This window comes from Neopsephotus bourkii, unplaced genomic scaffold, assembly GCF_033783945.1.
Source record: "Neopsephotus bourkii isolate Nb327-2 ecotype Australia unplaced genomic scaffold, CSIRO-AGI_Nbou_v1 NB_1064, whole genome shotgun sequence".
In the NCBI taxonomy this organism is placed as follows: domain Eukaryota; kingdom Metazoa; phylum Chordata; class Aves; order Psittaciformes; family Psittacidae; genus Neopsephotus; species Neopsephotus bourkii.
The window spans coordinates 1-11447 of NW_026901552.1; the positions used below are offsets into that span (position 1 = coordinate 1).

The 11447-nt window shown below is 51.0% G+C and overlaps 1 non-coding gene and 1 pseudogene across 1 annotated transcript; one reads left to right on the forward strand and one right to left on the reverse strand.

Annotated features, from left to right (window-relative positions):
- Positions 1-3930: 3930 nt before the first annotated feature.
- TRNAK-UUU (transfer RNA lysine (anticodon UUU)) lies at positions 3931-4003 on the reverse strand. The gene has a single exon. It is a non-coding gene; the product is annotated as a tRNA-Lys (tRNA).
- Positions 4004-7834: 3831 nt separating this feature from the next.
- LOC133216813 (N-lysine methyltransferase SETD6-like) lies at positions 7835-11041 on the forward strand (annotated as a pseudogene).
- Positions 11042-11447: the final 406 nt, after the last annotated feature.

An 11447-nucleotide genomic window follows, 5' to 3' on the forward strand; every position in this document is an offset into this window, starting at 1 on the left:
AACCTTCATGGCTGAATTGAAACAGATCTGGAGGAAATTTGGAAACAAACTAAGATATTTCATGAAGTGGCCATGGATGACACCTCCTGGGGTTTTGAAGAAACATGGAAAAAGTTAACTTCATGGTTACCCAATCTCTCCTGGTTGAGGCAACTGGTTGCAGGAATATTGGTGTTAATTATTTTAATATTGATTACTTGTGGTATGATACAATGTTCCCTCTGGTGTTGTAAACGGTCTATGATAAATTACGAAGAATGGAAACGGAATGAAACTAAGCACCAGGTAGAAACGGGAAATTATTTCAAAAAGACTTTTGATGGTAATGGTAATATATAAAATGTTGCAAAAGAATTTGCAAAAGGACAGAAAAAGGGGGGAATTTGAGACAAAGGGGCACAAAATCACAAAATGGGATATAGAAACTTTTATAAGTAGTTTTAAGTAATGTTAAGTTTGATGGCTTTGTAACAGTAGCAATGGAAAATTACTGAGGTGCATGATACATAGAGAAAAAAAATAGAGTACAGCTAGAGAACATACTGAGAATTCTCACAAGATAAATCGTTATAGTTGGCCTAGTTTTAAGAAAAACAGTCTAGAAGAACAGGACACAGGGATAAGGAGTATCTGGGAATGGCAGGTGTCCAGGATGGGCTACAGTTAAACTAAATGATAAGTAGGAGGATAGGAGGATTATTATGTCTCTGGTGCTAACGAACCAATTAAACTGGTATGAGCATCTACTGCGCGTGCTTCAAAGGCTGCCAGAAGTGATGAAGATTGTTGGAAGAAGTAAACGACCCTCAGAGACCACCACCACAATTCTGTACGCATGCGGGGAACTCTCTGGAAAATGATGTAATCCATACGTAGCCTCATGAATATGTATGTATGCCCAGGGACTATATAAGGGTGGCTTGTATAGCAATACGGGGACACACGTTTGGAGGAGTTATCCCCCGTGTCTCCCGGTGCCGCAATAAAGAATACCTGCTTGTCAGCTTGAAAACTTTGCTGGCAAGTTTGTTCCTGGAGTTTTCTCCGAATGAGAACATATGTGTTTGGTTGACATTACTAATCCCGTAATAACGAGCTGTGTAATTAATCAAAATATATCTGACTATCTGAACATAAAGGTCAGGGTTTGTGTGTCACTCCACTGGAGTGAAATCAATCTAGTCATAATTGGGATTAAATTAAAAAGCATAGGAGCTTTTGCAAGTAACAGAAGGAAAAGTACATGGTCTTTCACATGCCTTACAAAAACAGCTTGAGAGAGTTCAAAAGTTAACTTCCCATTCTGTGCTGCATGACTTCTCCAGCAGTGTTCAGTGGTTAAATCCAAAAGCTTTGTTCAAAGGTTTGAATCTAAAAACATGGTTATTTATTGGCACAGGATGCTTGTTATTTGTATTCTTATTTATAGTCCTCCATGCCATCTGGAGCCCTGTTACCAACTTGCGAAGAGCTGAAGCCAGGGTGCTTGCTGCCTTGATCATGTAAAACAAAAAAGGGCGAGATGTGGGAACTGCAAGACGTTCTGTTCCTGCTGTGTGGATGATTAAAGAAGAATTGCTGATAGTGAACCTGGGCCTTGAGCAAGCCAAGGAGTGTTTGTGAACATGAGTGTGGTACAAGGTCAGGCTGGAAAACTGCCTGGGGAATTTATAATGACTGAAAACAGTCACTGTGATTAATGTGGTTTCTGTTTGGCTTCATAGCTCAGATCTGTATCTATATGCTATATATTACCGTGCTGTAGCGAATAAAGTGGAACTAGTTGTGCAAGCATGGGGTGTATACGTGTGTGTTTAGTCTTCTTTCTTTACTGACGCCACAGTCTACAACCTGGACAAGAAGGTGCAGAGCAGGGGAGCCCCACTGCTGTCCGCAGTCCCTCCCCTGCCTTGGGTCCCCAGTGCAGGGCCCCAGCCAGTCCCCTGTCCCCTTAATGCAGCCCTTGTGATGCCCAGCTGGGTACAAACATTTCCATCCCTCCTCTTACTCAGGACCAACTTATGGTCCTGAGTTCAGGTCCATGTTCAGCCCTGTGGGCAGGGCCCTTCACAGAGGTGCCAGGCAGCCTCACCACCAGTTCCCAGCTGCCCCCCCCCAGAGCAGACATCAGCAGCTGGCAGCCCCTCAGCACCCTGCTGAAGATCCCAGTTGTTGACACTACCATCACCAAGAGCACCCTGGCCCTGCAGCAGATCTGTGAGGAGGAAGAGGAGGATGAGGGGAGACCCAGCACCACGGAGAGGAAGAGCAGCTTGCTGAACCAGGAGCAGATGTGAGCCTTCCTGTGTGGCCACTACCTGCCCAGCCATGGTGAGTTGTAGGGGCCTGGGGCTGAGCTGGGAGGCCGGTGTGGGTGTCCAGGGGTGGTCTGGGCTGCGAATGGAGTGAGGGGGGTCCAGAATCCCCCAGCACTGCAGTGGGATGGAGCTGAGTCCCCCAAGAGGGAGGAGGACGCACAGCCTAGGGTTTCCTCAGCAAGCCCCGCAGGGAAAGGGAAGCCACCACATCACCCCAGAGCAGGTCTGATAGGGTCCCTCAGGGGTTTCGGGCAGAGGTGACCCCTCTCACTGGGGCAGTTCAATTGTTGCCATGTCATTTAGACCCAAGGGAAAGGGTCTGGGAGGGGACCCACTCCCCTGCCTGTGCTCTGTCCCTGACCCACAGCTGTGAGGCTTCCCGGGGTCATGCAGCCCCTGCTTTGGCACCTGCAGCAGCCACCCCATTAGCACCCACCCCAGGCATCTGGGAGGGGACTGTCCAGGGCAGGTGACGTGGGCAGGGGTCCATCCCCACACCGCAAATCCCAGAGCAGCTCTGTGGCCCTCTCAGGGTTGGATGGGCCGCATTGCTTTTTAACTCCTAGAAGTAACTTTTTTCAATAGTCTATTTTAATGTAACTACAAAGAGATTGCTATATTCCTTTCATCCCCCCCCCCCAGCTCCACAGCTGGGCTGTGCTGCGCTGCCTGCAGCAGCCATGAGGCATCCACTTCTCTGCCTGCACCCCCCCAGCTGTCCCCATGGCCAGGGACAGGCACAGCCCTGCCCATGGCACAGCCTGACCCGGAGTCTTGCCCTGCAAATAAGCTTCTATTTATTATCTCTTTGTTCTTTTGCTGGCAAGAACTCAATGATGACAGTGGCTTGGGCTGGAGCGGGGTAGTGTGTGCATGTGGAGCAGAGGTGCTGGAAGCCAAGTCCATCAGGCCAATAAATAATCTGGTAGGTTGATGCAGGTGCCGTGTCTTATTCCCAAAACACCATCATCCACTGAAAATAGATGCCCAGGAGCGTCTGCCCAGGCTGAGGTGGGCAGTGAGGGGCTGGTTTCACAGTATCACAGACTGGTTTGGGTTGGAAGGGACCTTAAAGCTCATCCATTTCCAACCCCCTGCCACAGGCAGGTACACCTTCCACTAGAGCAGGTTGCTCCAAGCCCTGTCCAACCTGGCCTTGGGGGCAGCAGGCACCAGTCTTCGCTGCCCAGAGCCACCCAGTCCCTGCAGAGGGGGAAAGCCCTGGAGGCACAGAGTGGAATAAGGACAGGGATGGGGAACACACAAAGGCACAAGAAGGATGAGGCTCAAGGTTCAACTGTGCTCAGTCCTGGCTTCCTTTCCTCCAGGTCTGCTGTGTCTCCCTCTTCCATCAATCCTATTTCTCCGCCTCCCTCCATGTATACTCCCAAAATTACACCTTTACCTAAGGACATTGTAACATGGGATCTCTCTCGCTGGGGTACTGGGTGGCCGGAAGAGCAGTGGTGCTGTGTGGGACACGGGATGGGGCTGGCCCTGACCCTGGAGACATGATAGAAAAGAAGCAGGGACTGAGGAGACCCCAGCAGCGGGAGAAGCTACTGCTTCTGCCCATGGGCTCTCCTCCTCTGCCCCTGAACAGTAAAGCTTTCACCTGAACAGGGGCTTGAGACCTGGACCCTCAGATTAAAAGCCTGATGCTCTTCCAACTGAGCTATCCAGGCTCACACATAGGGATGATCAAAGACAGGCAGTGAGGACCCTGCTTCACTGTGACATTGGAGGAACAATGTGGAGTTTTGCTTTGACTGTTACAGGCCACCAGATTAGGGTGAGGAAGTTGACGAGGCCTTCTACAGGCAGCTGAGAGCAGCCTCACAGTCACAGGCTGTGGTTGTCGTGGGGGATTTTAACTTCCCTGATGTTTGCTGGAAGGACTACTCAGCAACCCAGACGCAGTCCAGGAGGTTCCTCCAGTGTATGGATGATAACTTCCTCATGTAAATGGTGGACGAGCCAACCAAGAGAGGAGCACTGCTGGATCTCATCCTCACTAACAAGGAGGGTCTGGTTGAAGGAGTGAAGGTTGAGGGCTGCCTTGGTTGCAGTAACCACGAGATGGTGGAATTCAGGATCCTGTGTGGTAGGACCAGTAGAATAGCAAGTAGAATTGCAACCCTGGACTTTAGCAGGGCAAACTTTGGCCTTTTCAAGCAATTGCTAGGGGAAATCCCATGGGCAAGGCTGCTTGAAGGTAAAGGGGCCCAAGATAGTTGGTTGGCATTCAAGGATTGCTTTTTCTGAGCTCAAGATCAGAACATCCCGACACGTAGGAAGTCAAGGAAGAGGGCCAGGAGACCTGCATGGCTAAATAGGGAATTGCTGGGTATGCTCAAGTGGAAGCGGAGAGTTTACAGGTCATGGAAGGAGGGGCTGGCCGCTTGGGAGGAATATAAGGCTGCTGCTAGAGGATGTAGGAAGGCAGCTAGGATGACTAAGGCCTCCTTAGAATTAAATCTGGTGAGAGGGGTCAAGGACAGCAGAAAGAGCTTTTTCAAATACACGGCAGATAAAACTAACACCAGAGGCAATGTAGGCCCACTGATGAACGGGACGGGTGCCCTGGTGACAGAAGATACAGAGATGGCAGAGTTACTGAATGCCTTCTTTGTCTCTGTCTACTCTGTCGGAGGCAGTCCTGAAGAGCCCTGTACCTCTGAGACCTCAGATGAAGTCAGGTCAACGGAGCAGTTTGCCTTAGTCAATGAGGAATGGGTTAAAGACCAGTTGAGCAATCTGGACATCCATAAATCCATGGGTCCAGATGGGATGCACCCGCGGGTGCTGAGGGAACTGGCTGAGATCATTGCTGGACCGCTCTCCATCATCTTTACCAAGTCTTGGGAAACGGGAGAGGTGCCTGAGGACTGGAGGAAAGCAAATGTCACTCCAGTCTTCAAGAAGGGCAAGAAGGAGGACCCGGGTAACTATAGACCAGTCAGCCTCACCTCCATTCCTGGGAAAGTGATGGAACACCTTATCCTTGGTGCCATCTTAAGGCATATCAAGGATAAGAGGGTTATGAGGGGCAGTCAACATGGCTTCACCAAGGGGAAGTCATGCTTGACCGATCTCATAGCCTTTTATGAGGAAATAACACGGTGGATGGATGATGGCAGAGCGGTGGATGTGGTCTACCTTGACTTCAGCAAAGCATTTGACACAGTCTCCCACAGCATCCTCGCAGCTAAATTGAGGAAGTGTGGTCTGGATGATTGGGTAGTGAGGTGGACTGTGAACTGGCTGAAGGAGAGAAGCCAGAGAGTTGTAGTCTATGGGGCGGAGTCTAGTTGGAGGCCTGTATCTAGTGGAGTGCCTCAAGGGTCGGTACTGGGACCAGTATTATTTAATATATTCATCAATGATTTAGATGAGGGAATTGAGTGTACTATCAGCAAGTTTGCTGATGATACTAAGCTGGGAGGGGTGGCCGACACGCCAGAAGGCTGTGCTGCCATCCAGTGAGACCTGGACAGGCTGGAGAGTTGGGCGGGGAATAACTTGATGAAATATAACAAGGGAAAGTGTAGAGTCCTGCATCTGGGCAGGAACAACCCCAGGTTCCAGTATAGGTTGGGGAACGACCTGTTAGAGAGCAGTGTAGGAGAAAGGGACCTGGGGGTCCTAGTGGACGACAGGATGACCATAAGCCAGCAATGTTCCCTTGTGGCCAAGAAGACCAATGGCATCCTGGGGTGTATTAGAAGGGGGGTGGTTAGTAGGTCGAGAGAGGTCCTCCTTCCCCTCTACTCTGCCCTGGTGAGACCTCATCTGGAATACTGTGTCCAGTTCTGGGCCCCTCAGTTCAAGAAGGACAGGGACCTGATGGAGAGAGTCAAGCGTAGGGCAACTAAGATGATTAAGGGAGTGGAGCATCTCCCTTATGAGGAAAGACTGAGGGAACTGAGTCTCTATAGTTTGGAGAAGAGGAGATTAAGGGGTGACCTTATTAGTGTATATAAATATATAAAGGGGGAGTGTCACGAGGATGGAGCCAGGCTCTTCTCAGTGGCAATAATGAAAGGACAAGGGGTAATGGGTACAAACTGGAACACAAGAGGTTCCACTTAAACTTGAGAAGAAACTTCTTCTCAGTGAGGGTGACGGAACACTGGAACAGGCTGCCCAGGGAGGTTGTGGAGTCTCCTTCTCTGGAGACATTCAAAACCCGCCTGGACACATTCCTGTGTAACCTTATCTAGGTGTTCCTGCTCCGGCAGGGGGATTGGACTAGATGATCTTTTGAGGTCCCTTCCAATCTCTAGCATACTGTGATACTGTGATACTGTGACTTCTTCCACTCCACACTGCCCCAACAAAGCCACCACGGTGGAGGGAATCCTCCCACAAGGAGAAGCACCACCAGGACCAAGACCTCAACCCTGGCAGGCACCAATGTCAGGTTTGTCCTCTCAAGAGCAGCCAAAAAGCCAGGAATCAAAAAGCCAGCAACCAAAGTGACATGGCAAAGGAGGAAGAAGAGAGCTCAACCAGGGCTGTGGGTGCTGATCCCAGCAGCCTGGCAGAAGAACCAGGCAGCCTGGCAGAAGAACAACCCAGCAGTGTTGAGCTCAGAATTTGCTTTGCTGGGGATCAACTTCCAGCACTGCTGGTGCACTGGACTCAGCACTCTGTCTGGGCACAGGCTGGGCTCCCACAGGACTGGTCCTGGATATGCCCGGGAAGCACCGGTGCCGCAGGGATGCACTGGAAGGGAGGGATCAGGAGCTGCGGAGTGGCTGGAGAAGCTCCGTTGGCTCAGGGGGGATCTGGCCACAGGAGAGCAGCGGCCAGGGGGCCACACTCAGGCTGGGACCGCACAGTGCTCAGTGCCCTGCACTGGGGACACAGCAGCCTCAGCTCGAGCCCAAGTCACAGCAGTAGTTTTGCCAACAGTCTATCCCTTGTTTTCTCTTCTTCTTCCTTCAGTCCTTCAGGATAGGCCCCCTCTGCTCCATAGGAACCCACCCTACCAGGCTGGGGAAGATTAAAGCTGACCCCAAATGTTCACAGTGTGGGGCAGAAGCTCAGGGACAGCAGTTCCACTGAAGGGGGACCTCTTCAGATACCTCATTGTACTAATTGGCTTCATTAAGAGCATCTAGTGAAGTCACCTACCCTGCCTTGTGATGGTCCTAGGGACAGGATTGATGGCCCGGGGGACTGAAGGGTGAAGCCCCACATGGGGCTTAACACATGCGTTTGGTTCATGATCATGATTAATTAGAGCCTGCTGCTTTTATCCCATGTGTGGTGGCATTACCCCACCAGTAGCACCAGGACTGGGGTCAGGATGCCCTGGAGAGCAGACTCCTGTTCCCCCCGGAGGAGTGTTGTGACCCCTGGACCTCTCTCTCAAAGAGCCGCCCAGACACACCCCACCCACTCTCCCCTTTCTGACCCCCGCAGCCACCGTCGAAGGGGGTGGGGTTTCCTGCACACCCAGAAGTGCCCGGCCAGAACCAAGTGGAGCAGAATTAACATATCTGCACGCCATGGTGTTAGCGCCCAATAGACCTGAGGTACTGGGGGGAACACAGGCTGGGGCTGCTACCCCAGCTCCAGCACAGCTGAGACTGGCTCAAGGGGTGCTGCTTCACCACCATGTTCCCATCTGCTGGCAGCTACCGGCAGCAGTGCCCGGGGGAAGGGCAGCATCGATCCCCTCTTCAGCTTCCTGGCGCAGTGCAGACAGACTGGGGTATAGCTCAGCCCCAAGGTGAGGCAGTGAGGGCCTGTTACCCCCACCTCGGGCACAGCTCCCATCTCATTGCAGGCTGAATAGGGAGGGTGTGTTGGCTGCCGTCGAGCTGCAGGTAGGAGAGATCCTGTGCACCATGCCGTGCACACCAGCTCCATCCAGGGGACTCCTGGGAAAAAATGAGAGCACCACCCCCCTTTTCCCACACCTTCTCTGCCTGATTCCCCCGGTCTTCCCTTTTAAAGGAAGAAAAATGGGCTTGGAATGAAGCCTAGTGATTACTCCTATCTCATGTGGGAGGCTGGAGCAGAGAGGAAAGGGGGTGGTAGTTGGGCATCCCATCACCGCTGACCACTAGCATCACCAAAGATACTTTCCTTGAGGGCCCAGACAGACTAGGAGAAAGAACAGTTCCTTCCTTGCTGAAGAGAGGGGTGATAGTGGGGTATACAGGACCAGGAGAAGTTCACCCACCCAAAGCTCCAGAGCAGCAACTTCTAGGTCTGCTTTGGCTCCAGCCAAACCAAAGACAAAACATAGCAGAACTCCCCAGTCCATGCTGTAGCCAGGCTGGTGGAACTGGGCTTTGGTTCTGGGAGGGGAAGATTAAAACCTCAAGTCAACTCATGTTTTCTTTGTTATCTGTGGTTCCTTAGGCCAGGAGCCCCTGCAGAGCCAGTCCGGTTGGGTGCTGCCACTGGCCCTGCTACACAAATACACAGCCAGCAACTCCCAGTGGTGGCCTTATTTCTCCCTCTGACAGGACATCAGGAGCCTGGATCATCCTGTGTTCTGGTAAGATGAAACTACACAGGGCTGTGGGCAGCACCCCAGTTGGCAGCTGAATGTAGGTCCAGGGGCTGCCGAGCAAGCGTCCTGGAGATGGACATGGGCCATCCCACTGTGCTAGCCCCACATTGTTACAGCAGGAACCCAAGAGACCCTCTGCGTACTACCTGGGGTTGGAGCAAGCTTCAGGCATAACCAGAAGACAGGAACTTAGAGAGCACCAGGAAGCTGAGATGGTAGAGGAAGAAGTTTACAGACCCTTCCCCTGGATCAGACAGATAAACCCACTTTTTTTATTGCAACAGTCCTAAAGAAGAGCAAAGATGGCTCCTGCAGAGAACAGACATCCCAGAAGCTGTGGAGAAAGACCTGGCTAGCATCCACCTGGAGTACAAATCCATGATCCTGCTTTTCATTGAGACATACCCCAACATATTTGACCCCAAGCTGTACAAGCAGCTGGTGGCATTTGTCATGGCCTACAGGTGAGAATCATTTCTCACCTCCTTCTGGGGCTCCGCTCCCACAAGGATCAAGGACAAGGAATAGGATGACAGGAAAGATTGTAGACTGTGTGTCGTGGTTTAACCCAACCAAACAGCTTGTTAACTCACTCCCCCCCCCCCTTCTTGCCCTCCCCCTACTCCTGGAGGGACGGAGAGGAGAATCAAAAAGAATGCAACTCCCACGGGTTGAGATAAGAACACTTTAGTAACTAAGGTATAACACAAATCACTACTGCTACCACCAATAATAGTAATGACAAAGGAAATAACAAGGGAAGAGGATACAACACCCCATCACCAGGCAACCGCTAACTTGCCCCCCAGCCCGATCAAGCACCAACCAATACCTCCTCCAAACCTGCAGTCCCTTCTAGCCCCTTCCGGGCCACTCCCAGTTACATCCTGGGCATGACGTGCTGTGGTATGGAATACCTCTTTGGTCTGTTTGGGTCAGGTGTCCTGTCTCTGCTTCCTCCCGGCTCCCCCTCCTCCCTGGCAGAGCATGAGGCTCACAAAGTCGTTGGCCAAACCAAAACATCATTGTTTTCAGCTCTGTTCCCAGCTGAAAGTCAAAACACAGCACTGCATCAGCTACCAAGAAAGAGAAAAATGACTGCCACTGCTAAACCCAGGACACTGTGTTATTTAAATTCTTATGCAACTGCAACCATAAGTGTAAGATGGAGCTTGCTTTGTGCTTCAAGGCATGCAACTGGCTTGTCTTCATCTCCTTTGTCTTGGCTTTCAGGAACCTTTTGGAGGAGGAAGATGAAGATAAGGGGCCCAGTCCTCTGATGATGGTGCCTGTAGCAGATATTTTGAATTGTGTGGCCAACCACAATGCCAACCTGGAATACTCCCTTGTGAATGCAAAGCTGCTACAGCAGGCAGCATCATGCTCTGGTTCTTCTTTGCCATGAGGCCTTTGGGAGGCTGGATCTGTGAAGCCAGAGACCTCATTAATATAAAGCTATTTTACTCAACATCCTTCCCTGCTGCTTGCTTGGCTTGAGCTAGGAAGAGCTGAGGGTCATCTGAGCCTCTAGGAGCCACCTTGTTTCCAAGTGATCACCACAGCAGCAATTGTTATGAATGGTTACAATACAGCCAGTCAGCAAATGACAGGAGATCTTCACCATGTATGGGCAGATGGTCAACTGGCAGCTCCTCCATGTGTATGGCTTTGTAAAGCAGTACACCACCAAGACCAACAACAGGGCCAAAATAAACGTGGTGGTGGTGAGCACAGCAGCACTGCGGGCAAGGATGGGGCAGGGAAGGGCATGAAAAATAAGCCTGTTCTACAGCATTTCAGGTGTTGGAGCAATGCCTGGGTTTTCTGCCTCCTTATTCCGCTTCTACATTGGTCACCTATCCTCCACCACAACCCAAGGTAGGCTTGCAGGTCTGCTGTCCTCCAAGTAGGTGCCAGAAGCAAAGCACAGCAGTGGCTGGTCTTGGAGCAGTGGGTTTCTTCTGCCAGTGTCCCGGGTTCAGCTGTAATAATTATTTCTCTCCTTAGTAGCTGGTGCAGTGCTGTGTTTTTGACTTTCAGCCTGGGAACAATTCTGATAACACAGAGATGTTTTTCGTTGTTGCTAAGTAATGCTTACTCTGGTAAAGGACTTTTCAGTCTCATGCTCTACCAGTGAGAAGGGGTACAAGAAGCCAGGAGGAAGCAGAGACAGGACACCTGACCCAAACTAGTCAAAGGGATATTCCATACCACAGCACATCATGTCCAGTATAGAAACTGGGGGGAGTGACCCGGAAGGCCCAGATCACTGCTCAGGTTGGGCTGGGTATCAGTCAGTGGGTGGTGAGCAATTGTATTGGGCATCACTTGTGTTTATTGTTTTCATTTCCCATTTTAGTTTTATATTCTCTCCCTTATCATTATTATTGGTGGTAGCAGTAGTAGTTTTGTATTATACCTTATTTACTGGACTGCTTTTATCTCAACCCGTGGGTTTCGATTCTCCTCTCCATTCCTCTGGGAGCAGGGGGGGAAGAAGGGGGGGAGTGAGCAAGTGTCTATGTGGTTCTGAGTTACCAGCTGGGCTTAAACCATAACAGTCCTTTTTGGCACCCAGTGGGGGGCAGGAAGTGTTG